Genomic DNA, 11,533 nt, shown 5'->3' on the forward strand with positions numbered 1-11,533 from the left:
GTCATATAGTGTAGGTCAAGGAGACCTTGTCTTATGCGACACAGAGAAAGTTGATGAAATTATCCATTTCACCATAAGAATAAATCATTCCACAGCTTACATTATTCTGTTTTTTTAATCAATCAAGCTTGACATCTCTTGTAACTCCAATCAACGTGTCATTGCGCCGTGAATGAATGCACGGACATGCACACTTCTGTCAGAGAACAGATGGATCTCTGTTCTCTCATTTACATTAGTAATGTCAAGTCATACACAACAAGCATGCACAATGCACATTATTATGTCCCAATCACCCAGTTTTCTGTTCAGTCAGAAAATACTGACTGACTGATTGATTGATTGATTGATTGATTCAGACAAGCGGGTAGACAGTGACGACTAGCATCGTCACAATGTTATGCCCCATCGATAAATTTCATTCCCATTTACTCCCTTGCACGAGTCACAGGAATTGTAATATGAGTGACATCCTACTGACTCTGGGGTGTAGGAGAAGCAGTGTGCTGTCTATCAGGACATTCATGTGTGCACTTGCGTGCAGTGGTAGCTGCTGATAAAACATGTTGGGGGTCGGAGGACAATATTGATGATCGAGGACAAACAAACTGATGCTGCACTTCATAGTTCAGTAAGAAACGTAGAGACAACCACAACACACAGCATGTGGCCAATAGCAATACTTTGAACAAAAATGTTGCCTTTCGTTCTGGCCGGCAAATATCTCAATGACTTTCTGGTTAAAGTGAGTCATCTCTTCTCCTTTGACAACATGGCCAATGCATTCAGCCTGTCTTTGGGTCATGGTGTTTCTGAGAATCTTCATTTCAAGGTTGAGATGTCATCTTCCGTCGTGTGACTCGTGTCATGGATGAGGTGATGAGGATCTTTAGGAGAGTGACAGTCTCTGAAAAGACATTGTCAAAACACAGCAAGCAAAATGCTGGCGCACCGCTGTTAATACACCAGAGTCCTTCATGTGTTTTCTTTGTGTCCCACTGAAAGAGAACTCCACTGTACCCTGACGCTTTGCACATCTGATCAGAGTATTCTTTGTAAACAACTGGAATTTGTCCATAGCACAACCTTTTTTCCCCCCTCTTCCTTGCTTTAGGTGAGAGCTCTGTATTCAGCTTGCTTCCATTAATTAATTATAAGCAGTGCTATAGGCCTTTAGTGTCACAGACATAATATAATGTAAGTATACCGTAAATGCCGCATTGGCCACAGTGATTGTAGGTCAGCGCCATATAGGAAGCATGGCATAACGCCATGCAGAAAGCATTATTCAAGTAGTATAGTGAAGACTCCTGCTTTGTTGTTGGTATTGCGGAACAACTATCCGCTTGGGTTATCATGGAGGGAAAAAAAGCTGGTCAATCTTCCCAGGTCAGAAGAACACTTTGGCTATGTGAAGGATGGCCATGTGGCATCATCCGGTTGAGCTGATGTATATCAATGGATGTATAGTGGCCATTTAGTACCTCTTGTATTTTCCTCTGAACACCTGCAGTGGCACAGTCAGAGTCACGCACTGTGAGGCGGGTCCCTCACGTCTGGGTCCTGTGTGATGTCCGCTGGATAGGTGGTGTCTGGTTGGGTGGCACATGCTGACAGGATGGTAAATGGTGCATTTATATAGCACCTTTATCCAAGGCATTTTACATAGATTGTGCATTACATTCACCCATTCACACACACATTCATACACCGATGGTGGCGGAAACCATGCAAGGCACCAACCAGCACATCAGGAGCAATTAGGGGTTCAGTTCAAGGACACTTCGACACTAGCTCTGGGGAAGCCCGGGTTCGAGCTGGCAACCTTGCGGTTACCATCCAGCCACTCTACCCCTGAGCCACCGCCACCCCTACCCCTACCCCTACCCCTAGGTTAGGTGGTGGTGTCTACTGTATCTCAGGCAGGCTTTTGAATTGTTTGGCCTCCCATGGTCCTGACCAGACTTGCAAGGATCGACGACAACAGAATGGCGGTGGGGCCAAGGAGGGACAAGGTGGTTGAATGTGAGATTGCTGTAGGGACAAACAAATGAAGCTTCCTGCCAAAGATCCTTCACCATGACAGGAATGATGAGCTTCGCTTCACCTTTGTCAGGCGGCAGTTCATCAACAAATGTCAGGGATAAGAGATTGAACAAGTTGACATATGTGTCTCAGCCTGTGTTCGTGGTCAGCTCCACATGGCTGCTCCTCTAAGGGAAAAAGAGCCAGCGGCATGACAGTTTTTTATACATATATTTTTTACTATGGGTGATGAGTGAATATCTGATGACGTTGTTTATACGAAGATCTTTTTTTATATATATATAATAAAATAACTATGTATTCATATTAACTAATTATCTAGTGACAGTTACTGTAGCTATGCGTACAATATGTGACCCACCGTGAATGGGAGACAGTCATTGGATTATTATTCATTCACCAGTTTGGGAAATATGGCTTATAGAGTAATGTTTGTCTGAGTTGAGAAAACGGGCTTGAAAGGTTCACTTCTGTGGACTCTAACATTACACCTAGCTACATGCACAATATATATTACACGCAAATATGTTTATGTTATTTCCTGGATTATCCTTCATCCAGCTGTCTAGTGGTGTTGACATATTTCTTCAAAGGCCTATATCTCCTGTATAGTAGTGTGTACCCTGCAGAATTCAGTCCCCTGGATGAACAAGTGTGAGGCATGGTTGTCGAGAAGAATGATCACCTTGGCCTGTGGTGATGCATGGCTGTGCCTCACAGAATGCTGGTGACCCATTGGCTGCGCCAGTGCAGCCATGTGGGTCTTCCATTAATCACGAGGGGCTGGAACTTCTTTCTGGGAAAGATCAGTTGGGGAGGTATGCTGTAACCTTGTGCATTAACTGCAAAGGCAATGGGTGAGGGTGCCCATCTCTGCTGAGGTCTCTGCTGAGGTCATTGTCGCCATTTGCTTCACTGTTTTATTGGTTACTGAACTGTTGTAATACCAGTCTCGTCCATGTTCCACATATTATCCTTGGCCTCAAAGGGCTTCCAGGACCTCAGCCAGCGAGGTTGATCATGAAGAATGCTTGGACATTAACTTGGTTGAAGCTGGTGGCACAAGAAAGGCTAGTAGCCTTGTAACATTGACAAATGTTGGTGCTTCTTCATGAATCGGGCAAACCATTCTTCCCTGAAATGTATTTCTGTTTGCTGTAAGGGTGGCTGTGGCTCAGGAGGTAGAGCAGGTCGTCCAATGATCCCTGGGTCGGCGGTTCGAATCCTGGCTCCTCCTGTCCACATGTCGAAGTGTCCTTGGGCAAGACACTGAACCCTACATTGCTACATCGTTGGTCGGTGTGAGCTTGCCACCATTGGTGTGGGAAGTGAGGACGCTGGCGTCGACTGTTTGCCGCTTCACCTCCCAATGTATAAATGAATGGACCATTGTAAAGCGCTTTGAGCACTTGGAAAAGCGCTATACAAATGCAATTCGTTCTTATGATCTTTTGCCTGAAATGCCACTAGTCTGATTGCGTGCACGATAACTAAGCCTATAACCCTAACCATAACTCACACTAACCTATGGTATACCTTTCTTGGACTTATGTGACGTTAGAAGAGAGAGAATGCATCGATCCTCGCAGACAATGGCCAACACACAACCTGTCACATTGCGACCCATTGTGAGCTTGTAGATTGACTATTTTCGTCAGGGAGATGTGATTTAGAGGGGAAAATGAAAGTACAGACCCCTGAGGGACACCGGTCCCATAGTATACATAGGATTTAAGTTGTCAAATAAAAGAAAAACAAAGACACATTCAAGATGGGACGGAAATGAGAGAAAACGTGCATGTGTGTGTAAGGGGGATAAACATAAGAGAAAGAGAGATGGGAGAGAGTGTATGTGTGGCAGAGTAGAAAACAATGTAGAGAGTCGGACAGAGCCAGAAGCGGCTAACCATCACAAGTATTTATGTGTTGACGTGTGCAGGGGTGTGAACAAGATAGGGCAGAACAACTGTGAGAAGAGATAGAGAAAGAGCAGTCTATGGGTGTGACACTTTGAATTTGTAGCCTATATATCTTCATATATAGTCTTCATTGCCTGGAAGGGTATTGTGATCAGTCCTGTGTCTTTGTTCAACTTGTTTATTGGCGAGATAACTTGAGAGAGAGAGAGAGAGGTTAACCCAGTACATCAACACCACAATCAAGCTGTGTGTGTGTGTGTGTGTGTGTGTGTGTGTGTGTGTGTGTGTGTGTGTGTGTGTGTGTGTGTGTGTGTGTGTGTGTGTGTGTGTGTGTGTGTGTGTGTGTGTGTGTGTGTGTGTGTGTGTGTGTGTGTGTGTGTGTGTGTGTGTGTGTGTGTGTGTGTGTGTGTGTGTGAGCTATGTATACTGTCTGGCAGTTTTATATTAGAAGTCATATTTCTGTGTTTATTACTGTGTTTATTTGTTATCATTACGACACCACATGATTCGTACTGTACAATTTGCAGCTTACAACAAATTAATTTGCATACCTTAAGTATAGTGCTTGCATAATTGTGCGCATGCTGTTGCAGATTCATTCTCAATGTCAAACGCAAGGCAAGGGAGGCTTATCTGTACAGCATGTTTATACACAAAGGCTTTATATAAGGCATAAGGCAATTAAAGAAAGTTACTGTAAAAGCACAGTAGACGGGATAGGAACTGAGAACAAGAAGCAGAAAGCCAGAGAGACAATACATTTGATTCTCTGAGTTCTTGGGAGAGAGTTACCGTACCAACATCTGACACTTGATGGTAGCTGAGAATTAGGGATGTCCCGATACACTTTTTTCGTTTCCGATCCGATCCCGTTACCACATTTTCTGTGTTAACCGATACCGAATGCCGATACCAGAGAATAATATATATAATAATAAAAAAAGAAAATAAATCTTATTTTGAAGTCCACCGACCGGGAATAGTGTTTATATAGCTATCTAGCTATATATCTTGTGTTTATAGCAGACTCCTCACTCAAATGTACAATTGCAGTTTGGGCAACTCGAAAGCAAACTCCACATGCCCCAACATTTTATTTACGTGCCATAGTGTCAACCCCTTAAGGCTCATTAGTCATCATAGTCTGGATTTTTGGTGGTGAGGTGACCACCGAACTACAACATGATGTCACAAGCCGCGGTGAAGAGCAAACCACCACCACCGCCCCAGCCCTTCTCTCTGTTTTTACTCACCACCACTCCACCGCCGGAGCAGTGGTCACCTCACCACGAAAATCCAGACTATGAATGAGCCTTTAGCCCTGTGTCGGATCGGTGGTTAGACTGGCATATTTGCCGATAACGATATGATCCGATATGACCAAATAAGGGCCGATCCGATACTTTTCCGATACCGATACAGTATCGGGACATCTATACTGGGAATGTCCACCACTACCAATCCTACTACAACTTTAACATCCTGACAAAGTGCTGAGTGAAGATGACGATGCATAATTGGCACAGACCTCGTAAGAACAGCTTCTGGCCACATCAGAAGTTATTTTCACAATAAGTGTCCGAGTAGCTCAGTCGGTATAGAGTACTTGCTGCCGGACCATAAGGTCATGTGTTTGATCTCGGACACCACCAACTCAGCAAATAAGTAGCACGGTGGGGTAAGTTGTAGCCAAGTACTGGGGAGCTGATGGTACAGTAGGTGTTGCACTCCACCTCAGAAATGCATCTCCCAGGCCTGGGCCGTGGCTCAGCGGTCCAGGCACCTTGGCTGGTAATCCAGTCTGGCAGTGTGTGCCGTGGGCTCAACTCCCGATCCCGGCGGCCTTTGTCTGTCCCTCCATAAAAAAATAAAATAAAGGCGAAAGCCACAAAAAAACGTTTTAAAAAAAAAGCATCTCCCAGGGCTCTAGTAGCACATTTGAAACGGCGATAGGCTACCTCATTTTCTGCTGATACCGATAATAAGCCTCTCTGTCCCTACTTACTACTTAGATGTGATAGAAAGGCTTCCAGCAGCAGGACGAGGAAGCTGCAGGTGACTGCTTTGACAGATGATTTACCATTTATTAAATGTTATGTCACTCTGTGTGATGTGACAAAATTAAAACCTTTATATCGACCTGGCCATGATGAAAGATGTGCATGAGTTGAGTTATGATGACACTCTGCGATTGGTCTTTTGCGATAAACTATATGTCAGGACAGTATCATTTATATCAGTGGTCTTCAACCTTTTTCTCGTCAAGGTCCATTATTTATTCAGCGTTTGAGCCACGGACGGTATACCATTTGATGAGGTTTAGCCTCTGAGACACAAACCTTTGTGGCAGGTTGCCACAACGGCCAGATTCCCGGGAAATGCTGACCCCCGCGAGCTTAATTTCCATCCACCAGCTGTCTAAAAAAACGGAAAAGAAGCTGGCCGACAGAGAAAACGTCTGCGGCTCTCTGGTAGATGTGGCTACAGCTTCTCTCTGCTCTGCTCCGCTCTCCTCTCGTTCTGCTCTGACGTCTTGTGTTGTTCTTCTCTTCTTAGCAGATGTTAAATCAGTTGAAGCAGGCTCTCGAGGCTGCTGTGCTGAAATGCAAGCGTTCAAATTAATCCATACATACGCAGCGAAATCTTCATCCTAAACATTAAATGTTATGGACCAATATCTACTTTTAAGTTCTGCATTAAAGCGTATACTGAGCATTTTCTGTGTAAGACATCTGTGAGTGCTGGCCAACATCAAGAGGCAGACAGAGGACCACAGTGACACTCCACACACACACGCACGTCCACGCACGCACGCACGCACGCACACACACACACACACACAACTGTTATGCAATGTAATAAATAACACAACAGAGCACAGAGCTGGCTCTTCTGTTCTTCTCTCTGCAGCTACTTGACAAAATAAGCTCTCAATCAGCTCAATGTTAGCTCAGTACAGTTTGACTCAAGAGCTCTCCAGTGTAAGCAGCTGTGAATTAATCAATGATTTTTCCGTACAAAAGATCAACTTCTCTACTCAAGTCACAAATGACCTGTGGTGTAATGTAACAAAGTACATTTACTCAAGTACTGTACTTAAGTACAATTTTTCGCGAGGTCACGTGCACGCATCCGCCTGGGTGACGGCAGTCTGCTGGGCGAGCGATGGCGCTTTGTCATGGGGGGTCAGATCATGGAATGAATTCTGTACTGGCCATATATGGAGCGTGTCTTCATTGTACAGGGTTTGATGAGGTCAGATCAATATAAGGAATGTCAGAACAGGTCAGCTCCATATATGGAGATCTAAGGGTGGCAGCGAGGGCAGTGTCTTGCGTGTACAGGGTTTGATAGGGCAGGGCCTTAAGTTTCCGGCCTGTTGAGAACTCTAGTTTTTGCCGGTTGCCGGGCGTGGCTGCACTAATAACTTTGGAGCAGGCCCGTCTAGATTTTGAATGGACATGGGTACCAGTCAAAAGGGAGACATCGAAGAAGTCCTTCTTCGTAGGGAAGGATCAACATATGGAATGTCAGAACAGGTCAGCTCCATATATGGAGATGGAGGCGTAACGCCATCTTGGAGGCGTAATGTACACCTCCATATGTGACCATATGGAGGTGTGACGTGACACGGAAATGCAGGCTTTCATAGTAAATGCGACCTACTGTCGCAATTAACCACTTCAGCCCTATATACCTTTTCCATTTCAAAATAGCCGATTTACAATCTTGCGGGGTGTGTGTGTGTGTGTGTGTGTGTGTGTGTGTGTGTGTGTGTGTGTGTGTGTGTGTGTGTGTGTGTGCGTGCGTGCGCGCGCGCACGTACGTGCATGCGTGCGTGATTGTATCCATCCTGTTACATCTACAAGACTACAACAGGTAATTCCTTGTCGTATAGTCTCCCAGTCCTCTTTCAGACTTCACTGGGAAATCAAATGTGATGGCGCCCAGGCCCATTACACAATACTGTATATGTGAGAACCATCTGCCATCTTCTCCCTCTCCTCTTCTCCTCAATATTACCTAATTACGCTACCATAATGTGTACCATGCACATGACAATCCTTATTTACGATCAATGCACAATCACTATTGGCCTTAGCCCTACACATAATCAATAGTATGAATGGAAATGATCTTGTAGTCCACATATATCTGTGAACTATTGGATTATATCCATTATGACATGGTCCAAACTGTGGGACAATTTAACGGGACTCAGGATAAATGGTGATGGAAATGCATCCAGCTAATGCTGTTAAGCAGAAGGTAATAGGAAAGAGATAATGGATCAGGTTGTTTTGAGGGGCGACAAAGTCTTCTGTCAACTAAATAAGCAGGTGTGTGTGTGTGTGTGTGTGTGTGTGTGTGTGTGTGTGTGTGTGTGTGTGTGTGTGTGTGTGTGTGTGTGTGTGTGTGTGTGTGTGTGTGTGTGCGTGTGTGTGCGACTGTGCGTAAATGTCTTCACAGCAGACAGCGGATAAATACATATTGATTATACTGCTGATGATGATTAAATGTTGACTGAGTCAAAATATCGATTGGGTGCAATGTGATTGTCCTTGGAGAGGACACAGAAATCTGTATCCTTTTCATATAATCACACATAAATATAGACATGCACAGATGCACGTACGGTGTCCACAAAGATTCCGAAATATACACATAGTATGACACAGGTCAAGCGAGGTAAAGTGTGACACAAACGTAGACTCCCACTCCACCTGCCCCCTTCTGGATATTTATGCTTGGTAGGCAAATCCTTTGATTTGATGAAAGACAGGATTTTGGACTGAGTGTATGTCGGGGTTTGTTTGTAACACGTTATTTTTTATTTCCTTTTAATTGAACATACATTATTTTGTTTGGATTGTATTGTTCCACTTTTGCTTTGGCAATGTAAACATATGTTTTATCATGCCAATTAATCCCCTTTGAATTGAATTACGGTAAATTGAATTGTCTGTCAGATGAGTGGTTCATGTGATTACTGTTCTTCCTCTCCTGTGTGTGTCTTGGTCCTGCCCTGTCAATTGCTTTTCATTAGTCCCCCCGCCCAGTCATCATGATCAGCTCATTCAATTCCAACAAATCAAGACTGGACTTTCACCTGCAAACCAGTTGGCTAAACAGCTGCTTTTAAATATATCGTTTGGCAGGTCGTATATCCTGTAAGTATATTCCTCTGTGCCAGTATTGCGTGTTGGTCTGTTTGCCAATTTGGGTTTGTTTCTTAACTTTATTTTCCTTTAGCTGTATTATCACTATTGTTGTCTTGATGTTGCACAGTATCTTTGCAGATGTCTTCACACACTTGCATTTCCCTGCTTGCACCTGTATGAGTAGTGACAAATAACTCTTCTTGATTCTTGATACACATGCCCAACACCCCAAAGTCTTATGTCATGGGTAGAAAGGCTTGCCGAGCCATGAGGCCCATAGTGCAGGAGCCTATCTCCTGTTTCTGTAGCGTGAGGTAGCTTGATGTATCCAGTACACCCCCTGGATATGATGTACAATTACACCCCCTGGACATGTCCAGTGTTACCTGTTACCTATCCACTTCGTGCCTTGTGGCACATAAGGCCTTCACAGAGCGCTTCCACCCTTCACGGTCAGCTGCTGCCATCCTCACTTCAGGCCATGACCTCCATCCTGCCTCTTGTCTTTCTTTCTCAACAGTGCGCCTCCAGGTGGTCTTTGGTCTTCCTCTCCTTCGTTTCCCTTCTGGTGCCCATGTCAATGCTATGTTGCAGTCATTGTTGTGGTCCTGTCGTAGTATGTGTCCAATCATCTTCCATCTACGCGACATGTCCAGTATGTCGCAGTAAGTACAGGGTGCAGAGTAGAATATCCGGACACAAACAATAGCCAGCACTCAGAAATCAGTGTCTGAAGAAGGCATTATGGCTAAACTTGTTTGTCTCGAAATACTACACTTTAATAAATCCCTAGCCCCTTTCGGGACCCTTGGTTACCTTTTCTGTACCGAAAAGGTAACCAAGGGTCCTGAAAGGGGCTAAATAAATCCCCTGAGAAGTTCATAAGTGGAGACTATTGTATCAGCAAGTCCCCCATTGTCCCAGCAGAAGGTTTTCTTTTTGTCTCACCCTGTAACACAAAGCTACTTAAGGCTATTATTTACAGGTTGTTTTGTTCATGTAGAGTTGTTGTTTTCTTTTTTCCCAATTTTAAATTGCAGATGCTTCGGAAAGTGATCTGACCACTTAAAAGAGACAGGAGCTTTAGGAAACCTATTTCTCCCAGAATAATTTACAAACCCCATTTATGTTCTCTCCTCCAGAGTTTGGTCCTGTCCCAGTCTGTGGAAAAACAGTGGCCTCTATGGAGTTCACTGTGTTAATAACAGTCAGTCAGTGCCGTGACTTTTGACAGTGTTGCCGGCACAGCAGAAAGGCACAAGACCAAATGAGACCAATGAGAAAGTGGAGACTAGTCACTGCCAGGCACAAATGGCGCTCTTCAGTAGGCTGAAGAATGAAGGTTTCTAGGGAAGTAGAGCCAATTAGAGCCAAGTAAACAAGAGTATGTAAAATCATTAATGATGTATTGTAATGTCACTATTTGTCTTCTTGCTATACTTTACATCCAAGTAATAATATACTGTCTGTCAACCCAACATCAACCCACACAGCAATTTGGCGTATACGACAACATCTGGATTGGCATCAGACCGAAAGCATGGTCAAATTGGTCAGGCTCGAATCATTAAAGTTATGTTCATTAGAGTCTAATGCGGGAGCTGGCGAAAACTTCTGGGAACTCAGATTAATTAAAATCTAATGAACATAAAGGGCTCTCTCCAAATATGGAGATGAAGTCCAATAATAAGACCATGCCAAGTTCAGGACACACATCATACAGAAAATGTCGGTTTGCCTGTAAACACAAATTGCACTGGGCAGATACGACAAATAACTTAAATATGCAAATAAATTACATGAAATATTCTTAAAACAGTGGAAAATACAGATCTAAAGATGCTTAGTTCTATCCCTGATGACCTGTCTACAAACACATGGCTGCCGGCATCATGGAAGTGTGAGTCAGCCGGACCCAAATTGGGGTCGGCTGCTTCAAATCACCTATAAGTGGGGCATATGGCAGACAGCAAAGCATGCAAGTGCGGGGAGCTTTGAGCAGACTGTCGACCACATAATAACCATAATCACCACGTGTCCCCTGTGTGTGTCCCGCCTTCAGAGAGTGTCTGGCCTCTACTAGAGACCAGAGACTAGGGCGTGGCTGCACGCACTGTGCTGGACCTCACACTTTCCCCCAGGTAGGCGTACATAATTGGTCTTTGTCGTATTTAATTGGTTGTGTTCCGTTTTTAAATACCACTGTTTCGAGCAGGTGCGTTGGCGACAAGGCAGTAGACGTAGGAGACGGGGAGACCAGACCTGCACACTGCCACTTGCTGGTTCAAGAGCTTTTATTAAATGAATAGCTGATAGCAACGTTTCGGTCTTGTGACCTTCCTCAGGCTCAGATAAATACCTAAATACCACTGGTTTGGTGAGAGATCTCAGTGGTTCTCAACCAAA

Source organism: Electrona antarctica, assembly GCF_951216825.1.
Source record: "Electrona antarctica genome assembly, chromosome: 16".
NCBI lineage: Eukaryota > Metazoa > Chordata > Actinopteri > Myctophiformes > Myctophidae > Electrona > Electrona antarctica.